At 49.0% G+C, this 10,044-nt stretch overlaps 1 long non-coding RNA gene across 1 annotated transcript; it reads left to right on the top strand.

Moving 5' to 3' along the window:
- The first annotated feature begins 6,032 nt into the window (after positions 1-6,032).
- On the top strand, positions 6,033-7,651 carry LOC149365382 (uncharacterized). The gene is made up of 3 exons (XR_016291369.1): positions 6,033-7,149; positions 7,218-7,366; positions 7,429-7,651. It is a non-coding gene; the product is annotated as an uncharacterized LOC149365382 (long non-coding RNA).
- The last annotated feature ends 2,393 nt before the right edge of the window (positions 7,652-10,044 follow it).

The following is a 10,044-nucleotide window of genomic DNA, read 5'->3' as shown; positions in this document are numbered from 1 at the left end:
ACCAACATGCCCAAACCTATTCACTTCTCTGACATATCCTTCCCGAAGCCGACGCCATGCTTCCGTTCAGGCCGTTTTTCTAGCTAAAAAAAAAAAAAAATTCGGCCGAGAACCTCAAAGTCCTGGTATGGTTTCCTACTATGAAAACTTCCTCCCTGTCCTTGAAACGCTGATTTCAGACAATGGCCAAAGCATCAGCAACACCGATAACAGCTCGGCGGAAGCCCGGGCCACCTTATCATCATATCCGCGTGATGTGTCCATGCTCAGGATTGTAAAGAAACTGACGCAAACCGCTAAAAAGTTGCGACAGAAGCTGCGATGAATGTGAAATCTTGATGATACTGCATTCCACTCCTAAGACTTAACGTGACTTAAAGGGACACTAAAAGGAAATACTGTCAGGATAAAATGATAAGTTAGCATCACCTGATAGTAAATATGTCATTTTTACCGAAACCAACGCTTTTATAAGCCAGAAAATTGTGTAAAAGCGAGGTACACGTGGAGCTGCCACTTGAAGATTCGTGCAGCGGCGAACGCTATTTCGCCGTCTCAAAGGGCAATTACCGTCGAAATACGAGAAAAGCAGCTCAGCGAGCATATCCTATAATTTGCAAAGAGTCTCGAAATTAAAGCAACGCGAAGCAGACGACGGAGAGAAATGTTAGTTGAAAACACAAGCTCTGAATCTTTCCCCTCGCATTCTGTGCACTTAGGCTGCGTGCAGCCGCAATACGCAGCAAGCTCAGAGCAACAACATCTAAACGGCATTTACGCTGTGTGTGGTTGCTCCATGACCGGTGAAGCGGTTTTGCTCTAACGTCAGCCGTAAAATCGGCTACTTTGTTCCGGCAGCGGGTGTTATCAAATTACTAGCTGTTTGTTTTCTTTTTTTTTTTTAGTACGTGCTCATGCTCACACGCGCATGCGTACACGTCTTCGAAAGGAAAAGGCGGGTATGTTGAGATATGCTAAAAAATACCTCTGGAGAACCAATCGAATGCACCACCACCTCTCATTTGGCTCATTAAGGGGGACGTGGGTCTTTAAATGCGAAATAAGTTGTTTTTCCAAAAATCACATTTTCGGAAGAACTGAGGATTGGACGAGTTGGTGGTGATCCATCGTAAAAAACCAGCGCTTTAAGAACACGGACCGAGGACAAGGTGAAACAGACTGGCGTCAGTCTGTTTCACCTTCTCCTCTGTCCGTGTTCTTAAGCGCTGGTTTATTTACGATAGATCACATTTTCGGCATGCTTATACCTTCCATTCTTTTTATTTGTAGAAGATATTGAAAATATCCAACTGCAGCAAGAAAAAATTTCCCCAACTATCTCGTGGTCGAGAGCAGCATGAAATGCACAGCAGAAAAGACGGCTCATACATACTGACAGCCGCACACGACACCTAAGGAGCGTCCCTAATCAAATGTTTTTCTTTATTTAGCTTTCCTTCACAAGCTACAACGTGACCGACTTTCTTTGCTGCTTATAGTGTATGGCGACCCGCGTGACCAGCGATCGCTTCGTGCTAAGCTTAATTCATTACTGCGACAGCCACCGTCTCTACCCGGCACCTGCCAAGGGGCTGAGTAAGGCGGAGGAGCGAACTCTGCGGCGTCTGCAGACAGGAACTCTTCTCTGGGCTGTCATATCCAGGCACATAGCAATAGATGGGCGCTGCCCGCACTGTGGAGAGATCTGCTATATCTTTCACATGGTGTGGGCATGTACTCAGAATCCTCACCTTCCCCCACACGAGAGGCATGGGAGACTGCCCTCCTCAACTGCTCCACACTGGAGTCCCAAAGGGCTCTAGTAAAGCGGGCGCTAGACGGGGCCTGATCGTGCAGTGTCCCTGACTAAGGATACCGACTATGTAGGGGGGTCTTCTGACCTCCAAACTCTCTTTGAGCATTAAAAAGTTTTTCACCCCCACCACCTCGTGCTAAAGAAGCGGGGATGGTGTTAGTACACGCTACACACAACTCAAAACCACCGTCACCGCCTCCGCCAACCACCTCGTTGAAGAACGACAAATTAGAGCTTGCTAGTAGCCGTGCTGATGGATGGCACCAAAGGACCTGTGCTTTAGGATGGATGGGAAAAACTTTATTTGCCACTAATTATCTGAGGTGTTCGTGACCTTTAAGAGCCATTGGGCGACGTGTGGTCGATCCTTGGTCCAGGACATAGAGTTTCTTACTATTACCTAGAGGGAAAGCTGGCAGCCCGTCTATGGGAGTTTGCATGGCGACCCCTCGAGACCACTTCAGCCACCATGGGCGCTCAAAGCATCATGGGGCGGTGAGCTACTTGTTGCGGAACTACTACTTTTGGCCAAAAAGTAATAGAAAAATAAAGCTGTTTGATAACTACAAACGTCCTAACTTTCAATATCTTGCCTAATGATTGCAACAAATGAGCAGAAAAGCATTTAAGTGCAAAGTTTGCCCAAAATAAAAGATGACTAGCTTTCCTATTGGCCAAGTGATGAACACTAAAAAAACTAATATTTCGTAATTAACAGGCGCACTTTTAAAAGTAAATATGTTTTCAAAAAAATGTTGTTGCTTAGATACTTAAAGATTTTTTTTAATGGCATTTCGGAAAAGTGAAACCTTTTATTGGCGTTGTGTGTCGTCGCGTTTTTACTACTATGGGTTTTGCCCTCTGCGTTCGCGCGAAAGTCGTCTGCACACACACGAACAGCGTTTTAGAAATGAAACGTTTTAGTAGTGCCACTCCATGTTCCCGAAAAATTACGACTGTGCCGCAACGAGTAGCTCACCGCCCCATGATGCTTTGGGCGTCCATAGTGGCTGAAGTGCAGCGCCGCCAGCTTTCCCTCTAGGTAATAGTAAGAAACTCTATGGTCCAGGATGCCACACTTGACTGCTGCCATCGTGGCTCGGCGCACGAGAAATCGTTGCACTTCCTCGTCCTCCCTGTCCAGTAAGTACTGCGCCACACATGGGTTGACTGTGCTTGGCTCTAAGTTTTCCTTAGGGCAAGTCCATGTGACATGTTCTAGGGTCGGTTTACCCTGACACCACGCACATTCGTCTACGTACTGTGTAGGGAAAACCTTGTGTTGTTCGAGTAGATGTGGGTAGGTACTGCTTTGTAGTCTGCGCCAGTCTATCGCCTCCACTTTGGTTAGCCTTTTGTGTGGGGCTAGGCAGCGTTTTCACTGGCCCCTGACCCCAATATACACCATGAAAGAAGACAAGCCAGAGTCCGAGCACTCAGCAGGAAATTCAGCAACACTCCCAACGTAGTCTACACGGACGAAGCAAATTACTTATACCAATACAAAACTATGGTCATGGCAACGGACGAAGGACGCAAAGAAATAACCAGCGCAACGATAAACAACCCCAGCATAGAGGCAGCTGAAGAAGCCGCCATCGCTTTGGCAATAGCGTATGCGGCAACGCAACAGGACAAAACCTCATTATGGTAATGGACTCCAAGCTAGCGTGCAGAAACACAAGAGGCAAGATCGACAGAATCGCGAATCGTATTCCACAAACGACGAGAATACACATAACAAACTAAACATAGTACAGTATGGGTTCCGGGACCGAGGGGATGAGCGGCAACGAGGCAGCAGACGAGCTGAGTTGCTCGCGTGTACGTCAGACAAGCTGACTCAATACTCTGCACCAAGGGCATCTTTGACCCTGTTACCCCCCCCCCCCCCCCCCCGTACTCAGACGCACTCGACCTATCCTTTAGGGTTCGCGCAGTGACGGTAACTAACGCGGTGCCATCACACTTGCTCTGGAAGCCTAGTCCGAGCCCACCCAATCTCTAATTACGTTCAAAGACATCACTACATATTATAAGGACAGTCTTCGTCGTTTTCAGGAACCCTGTAAGGGTCTCCGGAGAGCAGACGAACGGCTCCTTCCCAAAATTTTTGCAAATACAATGCTGTGCCCGGCAGTATTGCAGCACTTCAACACAGAATTTGATGGTGGCTGCAGCCTGTGCGGAGCAACGTTCTCGAACGTTTTCCACATGGTCTGGGCCTGCCCTTCCAATCCCCACCCATCTCAATCCTTCATCTCCCACCCTTCTAGGGCCTGGGGGGCGCCGCTGCTCAGCTGCCATGACTACACAGTCCCAACGAACCTTCGTCGCCAGGGCGCGAGCGGCGTTATACGCCATTGGGGCTCCGGAATAAGAGCTCCACCTGGATTTGTGAGGACCTTGGCCAATAGGGCCTGGGCCCAAACGCCTCCTTGTACATAACCAATAAATGTTTACCGCCATCACCACCACCATGACTGCCGGGACTGCGCGTGCGCCTCTCGGGATGTATGGGTAGAACGTATGGGCTCCTGCACGACGCGCGATGCTTTCGCCCACCATAGGCCCATGAAGACGCTGTTGTTGACGCATGCGCTGCTCCGGTAACAGCGCAGCCCTCAGGTGCCAGGATGGGTGAACTGAATGTTTCGCCAGTTTGTCTAGGTTCGCCTCCGTGTACTCCCTCCGTCCTGGCGCCAAGGTCATCCACAGGACGCCGACAACCGGAGCTAAAAGCATTTCATGAGTAATAAAAGAAAAGGTTTGCGACTAAACAATGATCGAGGTTGGCGGATGAAGACGAATTTCGCGGGCCGCTCGCTCCACTCCGTCTCTTCCGATCGCGGCCATTTTGGTGTCGTTGGAAAGCTCGCTTAATCCGCCACGTTTTGACTGCTCGGGCGCCACAAACAACCCTACTCAGTCGGTTCTTCAGCCCCTTTTCTGAGGCATGCTTTCAGGCAGCCGATTGGCTCATCTCGGCTACAGAGAGCGCCGACGATGAGAGCCGGAGTCCGTTTCCTGCAGGGGCAATGTTGGCGGGTAGACCGACAGCGGGAGCATGCGGCAAGAAGCAGGTATAAGCAGATGCCTCCCCGTTCGGTCTAGCGGCGACGGCGGCGAGCCCGCGTACACCATCCTCTAGATTGGCCGTGTTACCTCAAACCCGGTCCCACTCTCCCCACCCCACTCGTAGTGGCACTGTGCGAGTCGCATCGCCAATAGTTCTCCGTGGATACGTCTTCGGGTAACGGGGATTACCTGTATGCATTTTCAAGGTGATTTCACCTGCATTTGTTTCTTATTTTTGTGTTGTTTGCGACCAGCATTTGATCTATGATCGTAAATTTGAAATATACAGAGAAAACACATTTGTCTGCAAAGTTTCATGAGTCTGGCAATAACTAAAAAAGTTAAATATCCTAAGCTCTTTACTTCGACATTTTTTTTAAATGTTTCCATGCATGGAACGAAACACTTTTTGTATGGTACATCTAGATAAAATGTTGGCTGATTAGCCGTAGAGCTCCAATGAAAAGACGTCGTTGAAATAACGCCACCGCCGTTCGTTTTTCGCAGGCGCATGGCAGGCGCCTTGAATGGTGAAGAGTTTCACTACTTTCGTTTGCGGTTTTTCCAGCAACGCAGCCATCTTTCCCCGTGGAAGAAACGCTGGCTCCTTAGGAACCAAATGTTCCTTAGGAATAACATATCCGTCTTGCTTAGTTCGAGATCTCCTTTAGTGCAATTTTATCACGAGAAGATGCGGGGGAAAAAATGCCCCAAAGCTTTCAGTCCTCCACTTTTTCCAGTATCGGAGACAAGAGCAACAAAAATGTGGTCTAGACAACGGTCTGCAAGCGTGCAAGACGGCATACCCGTGAAGACGCGCGTGTCTGGAACAAGATCGATTCATCGTGACCCTCCCGCCGGGTGCCCAGTGCCGTCCAATGAAGAAGCAAAGGGAAAAGCGGCGAGCACCGTCCGCGCGCGAAAGATGCGGCAGCGAACTGCGTCGTCACCACTTCAGTCCGCACGTGTGGAACCGCTCGAAGACGCTTGGAGCCAGCGACAAACTGAAGGGGAATGAGGAAGGTGGGGGGGGGGGGGATTTGCGGAAAAAGCTGAGTCACTGATCGCCGATAACCCCAACGACAGATATCGCCTTCCAGAACCTTGCATATGTGCTTCTACCAGCGTCGCTCGAGCGTGCGCGAAGGCGCAGTTTCGCGGTTAGAAACGTAGCAGCCGGCCACGGATATGCTGCTGCCATGCCTCTTTATTGATGTTGGGGGACAGCGTTTGTAGACTAATTTACGTATTGGCGGTGGTTATTCTTAAATAGTCTTCGCCATTCCACGGGGGCCCCTGGAAGCCGTTACTCCGATGACCGACCGACAAGCGCCGAGGGAATTATCTCCGAGCCAGGCCTTCGGCATCCAAGGTAGGAGCGGGGCTGTAGCCCCGCGGCGAGGGCGACCTGTGTCCATGAAACCGGTTCTTGGCTACGAGCCAACATTCACTATTTTCTCCCATAAGCATTGGAAAATTGCGTGTCATTAGCACGCATAGGGTACAGGTTTCATGGACCGCCGCCGTCGGGTTTTCTTCGGTGACGGAAGCGCGGCGGGCTAATTCGCGGCACGCTATAGGTTTAGCTGACACTAGGCAGGGATGCGGTAGAGTCGAGTCAGCGAGGAAACGCCACTTGTTCTCGCTGTCTCAGTGAGTTTTAGCTCATAGAGCCCGCTGCCGTTTGCGTCATGGAAGAGTCGCCCGTTCCGAACGCCGTTGCGGCTCGGCCACTATGTCGTGTCAAGGAATGCCCGGGCGCGCAAGTGCTCTTGAGCGACATGTGGTTTGTGCCCGCGTACGGCGCTCGGAAATTCTCGCCACCCTCGTCCAGCAACTCTGAAGAACGGACGCTGCCTGCGGTCTGCGGCACGTCGTGTTTCCGCTGCAGCCAAGGTTAGTGGACAGCTTTCATTGTATACTTTACAGCTCCGGCTTGGGCATCATCGGTGTCTGCGCTTCGACTGCTGTGAGGCCCTGCAGCCTACACTGTGAGTACCCCACTTACATGTTAGCGTTCCTGCAAGTCTTTTTTTTTCTTTTCAGATGTGCGCGCTCCACCTCTCACATGTGCATATGCGGAGGAAGGCCCTGCGCTGTGACGTTTCGAGACGCACCTGGCCAAAGCCACCTAGACTGACCTGGCCCGTTGTGACAGCTGCTCATCGTGCCAGTCTCTCCATGCTCCCTGCATCTTGTGCTCTGCGCGCTGCTGTTCCTGCCGTCAAAGCTCTGCAGCCGCCGAGTTCGAGTAGGTCGGTATAGCTCCCAAAGTGCGTGCACTCTGCTTACTAACGTGCAGGTTCCCCTTTCGTCTCCGCAGGTGCGCGCGGACTTGGGCTATCCAGTGCTCCACGCATTCAGCACAGAAGACCCTGCAGGCTGTGTTCCAAGGCGGCGTGCGTGGACCAGGCGTCACAGCCGCGCGTCGTAAGCGGCATTCCCTACCGGCTGATTGCTGACGCCTCCCAAGTAAGGACCCGAATTCGGTACGCTTGGGTCATTTTGTTACAGCTCCGCTTTTATCTTCGCAGATGCGTGGACTTGCTTGCTCTTGGACACTACACAAAGCACTCGGTTGAGCGTACGTCTTCCCAGCTCACCTCTAACCCCGGCGTGAAGTTGTGCGTCGTGCCAGATTCCTACGTTCCACTGCTCTCAAGCCAAAATCGTTGTGCTGTCACAAAGGCGCCTACGACTGGCCTGCTGGCATCAACGTGGCTTGCTTAAATCGCGAAAATAAAAGTATACACCATTTCTCCCCTTCGTTGTTTTCTCTCACCACTTCTGTGCTCGCTTGCTCAGCTGGTTAGAGCACGTTTTGGCTGACGAAACTATCGCGTTTGTAGTTGCATTGATATTGCCGAAGCAGCCGAACTACGGTCGGACAAAACTGTTTCCGTATCATTGGAAAATGGGCATTTCTGGCAGGTTCTCTGGTAAAACTTCGATGAAAAATTTGGTATGTTTATACGTTACGCTTATAATGTGAGAAAATATTTTGTAAATTTTGAATTATGCTTTTGAAATATTTGGGATGCTTTGAGAAGTGCACCTCCAGCTGCAAAAGTGTTTGCTGCCTATAATATACAGCTATTTTTTGAGGTTGTTACAAAATCTTTTTTTCTCCAAATATATTGATTGAAAATGCTGGTAAGTATAAGCGCGTCTATTAACGTCAATGCCCTCTCGAATGACAGACATTAAAAGAGCTCGGGGAATTATAATCCCCAAGAAAAATTTAATTCTTAAAAGCTAGCGAACTCTGCAGCAAATCTTAGAAGGAAATGCGAATATCATTAGAGGCTCACACGCCACTGAGCGACACATTTATGTTCAAATAACTTTCGCAAAACTTTGGCTGGTGTTGTGTAAACTCTGACGATTTTGTTCTGCGCTAATGTATTTTGTCTAGCTATATATTGTATACTCAGGACTAATCTTTGATGTACCCGTTTCCTTTTTCTCCATTGTTTTGTTCTATATTTTCTGCCCACTCCCCTCTGCAATGCCTGCAAGGCCCTGAGGGTAAAATCAATAAAATAAATAAATAAATAAACACTTGTACAGACATCGCACACAAGAGCAGTAAAATGTCACGTGGACATTAACCTCGGGAGAAAAAGACACGAAAAAGTGCCGGCACAGCTTCGCTAGAGAAGCAGTCATAGGAGATCGACGACATTCTTGAAAACGAGCAAGGCATTGAACGAGGCATTTTATGAGTCATCAGATTTATTTGGAGGTTGTTCGCTCAGGATTAGCATTCAGACGTACTCATTCATGTCGACTGATATTTCATTGCCGCGGGTGAGAAAAAAGGCCCGACAACATAGCTATTATATCTCGTCACCTGTGTCTGCTTCATCGCACTGAAGTGACACAGATATAGATACAGATGAACAGATGTATCTGAAGGGATGGAGGCAGGAAAACTTGGCCGAAATGTAGACAGGCGGAAAATAGGGGCCATGAATTAGGGGCCGCGGCGGCTTGGTGTCAAGAGAAGGGGCAGTGCAGCGCGTTCGGCCATAACGCCGCTTTGCCGTGCATCTGAAGAACTCGGAAGGAAACTCTGTACACAAGGACAGCGAGAATACCTCTTGAGCGGCGGTGATAAACAAGCTAAGAGCAGCGCCAATAAAGGATGAAATTAATTTCCGCGGCCTCTGCGATAAAGATGATAAATGAAGTTTCTCACGCCTCCGCTGTGAACACGCGGCGAAACCGAAAGCACAAAAATACGTTGTCGCAAACCGCGCGTCACGCTGAAGCTAGAAATCAGTTTTGTTTGTCTTCGCAAGATGGCAGCACTTCCCACAAAGACAGCACAATTAATTTATGGCCTCCGAGATTACCAATTGAAATCACCGGAAAGCCTCATGTCTCTCAGTTAAAAAAACTTATTGTAAGTCCCAGCAGGTGGCAGCACCTCTCAGTATGTATGCCGAGAGCATGGATGGTTGAGAGCGAAAGCCGAGCATGGTCAGAGCATGGTGGCACCTTGTTTCAAAGGGGACGCTCCTACCTTCCGTCCACTTATCCTTATGCGGTGGAAATTAGTAAAAGACGTTCGGAATATTAGTGGCTCAAAAGCAGACAGGTTACATAAGGTTACAAGTGTAGGAAACTTATTGAAAAAAAATGGCAAATTTTAATAACAATTTACAGCACAGTTAAAAAAAAAACTGAAAAAAATTGAGATGGTGGCAGCTGCCACTATTCTTTTTCAAAGAAAATGCTCCTATCTTTTATCCACCATTCCCAGTGATCCTTCTATCCATGCATCGTCAATATGGCGCGAAATTTCAAACAGAGGGTTGAAACCTCTCCCGTACGGAAAACATTTTGTGCACTGACAAAGGCTCATTTCTGGGTCGTCATCACTGTGTTATTCATTTCTGGGTCGAGGCCACTTACTTCTGGTGGCTTCAGTGTCTTTTGGCATGGAGGAAGTTTTTTCTTTTCTCCATAACTACAGTGTTCTGTACAATAACTTTCGGTTACCGGATGCACCATAGAGTTAATGGGATGCACTATCCAGTCCATAGAGTTTCTTACTATTACCTAGAGGGAAAGCTGGCAGCCCGTCTATGGGAGTTTGCGTTATAGAGGCTCTATATTTGCGTGGAGATCCCTCGAGACCACTT

This window comes from Amblyomma mixtum, chromosome 1 (genome assembly GCF_055824585.1).
Source record: "Amblyomma mixtum isolate Tamu chromosome 1, ASM5582458v1, whole genome shotgun sequence".
Classification (NCBI taxonomy): Eukaryota; Metazoa; Arthropoda; class Arachnida; order Ixodida; family Ixodidae; genus Amblyomma; species Amblyomma mixtum.
Note: the sequence above shows the minus strand (reverse complement) of the source record. Positions and strands in the feature narration are given on the sequence as shown.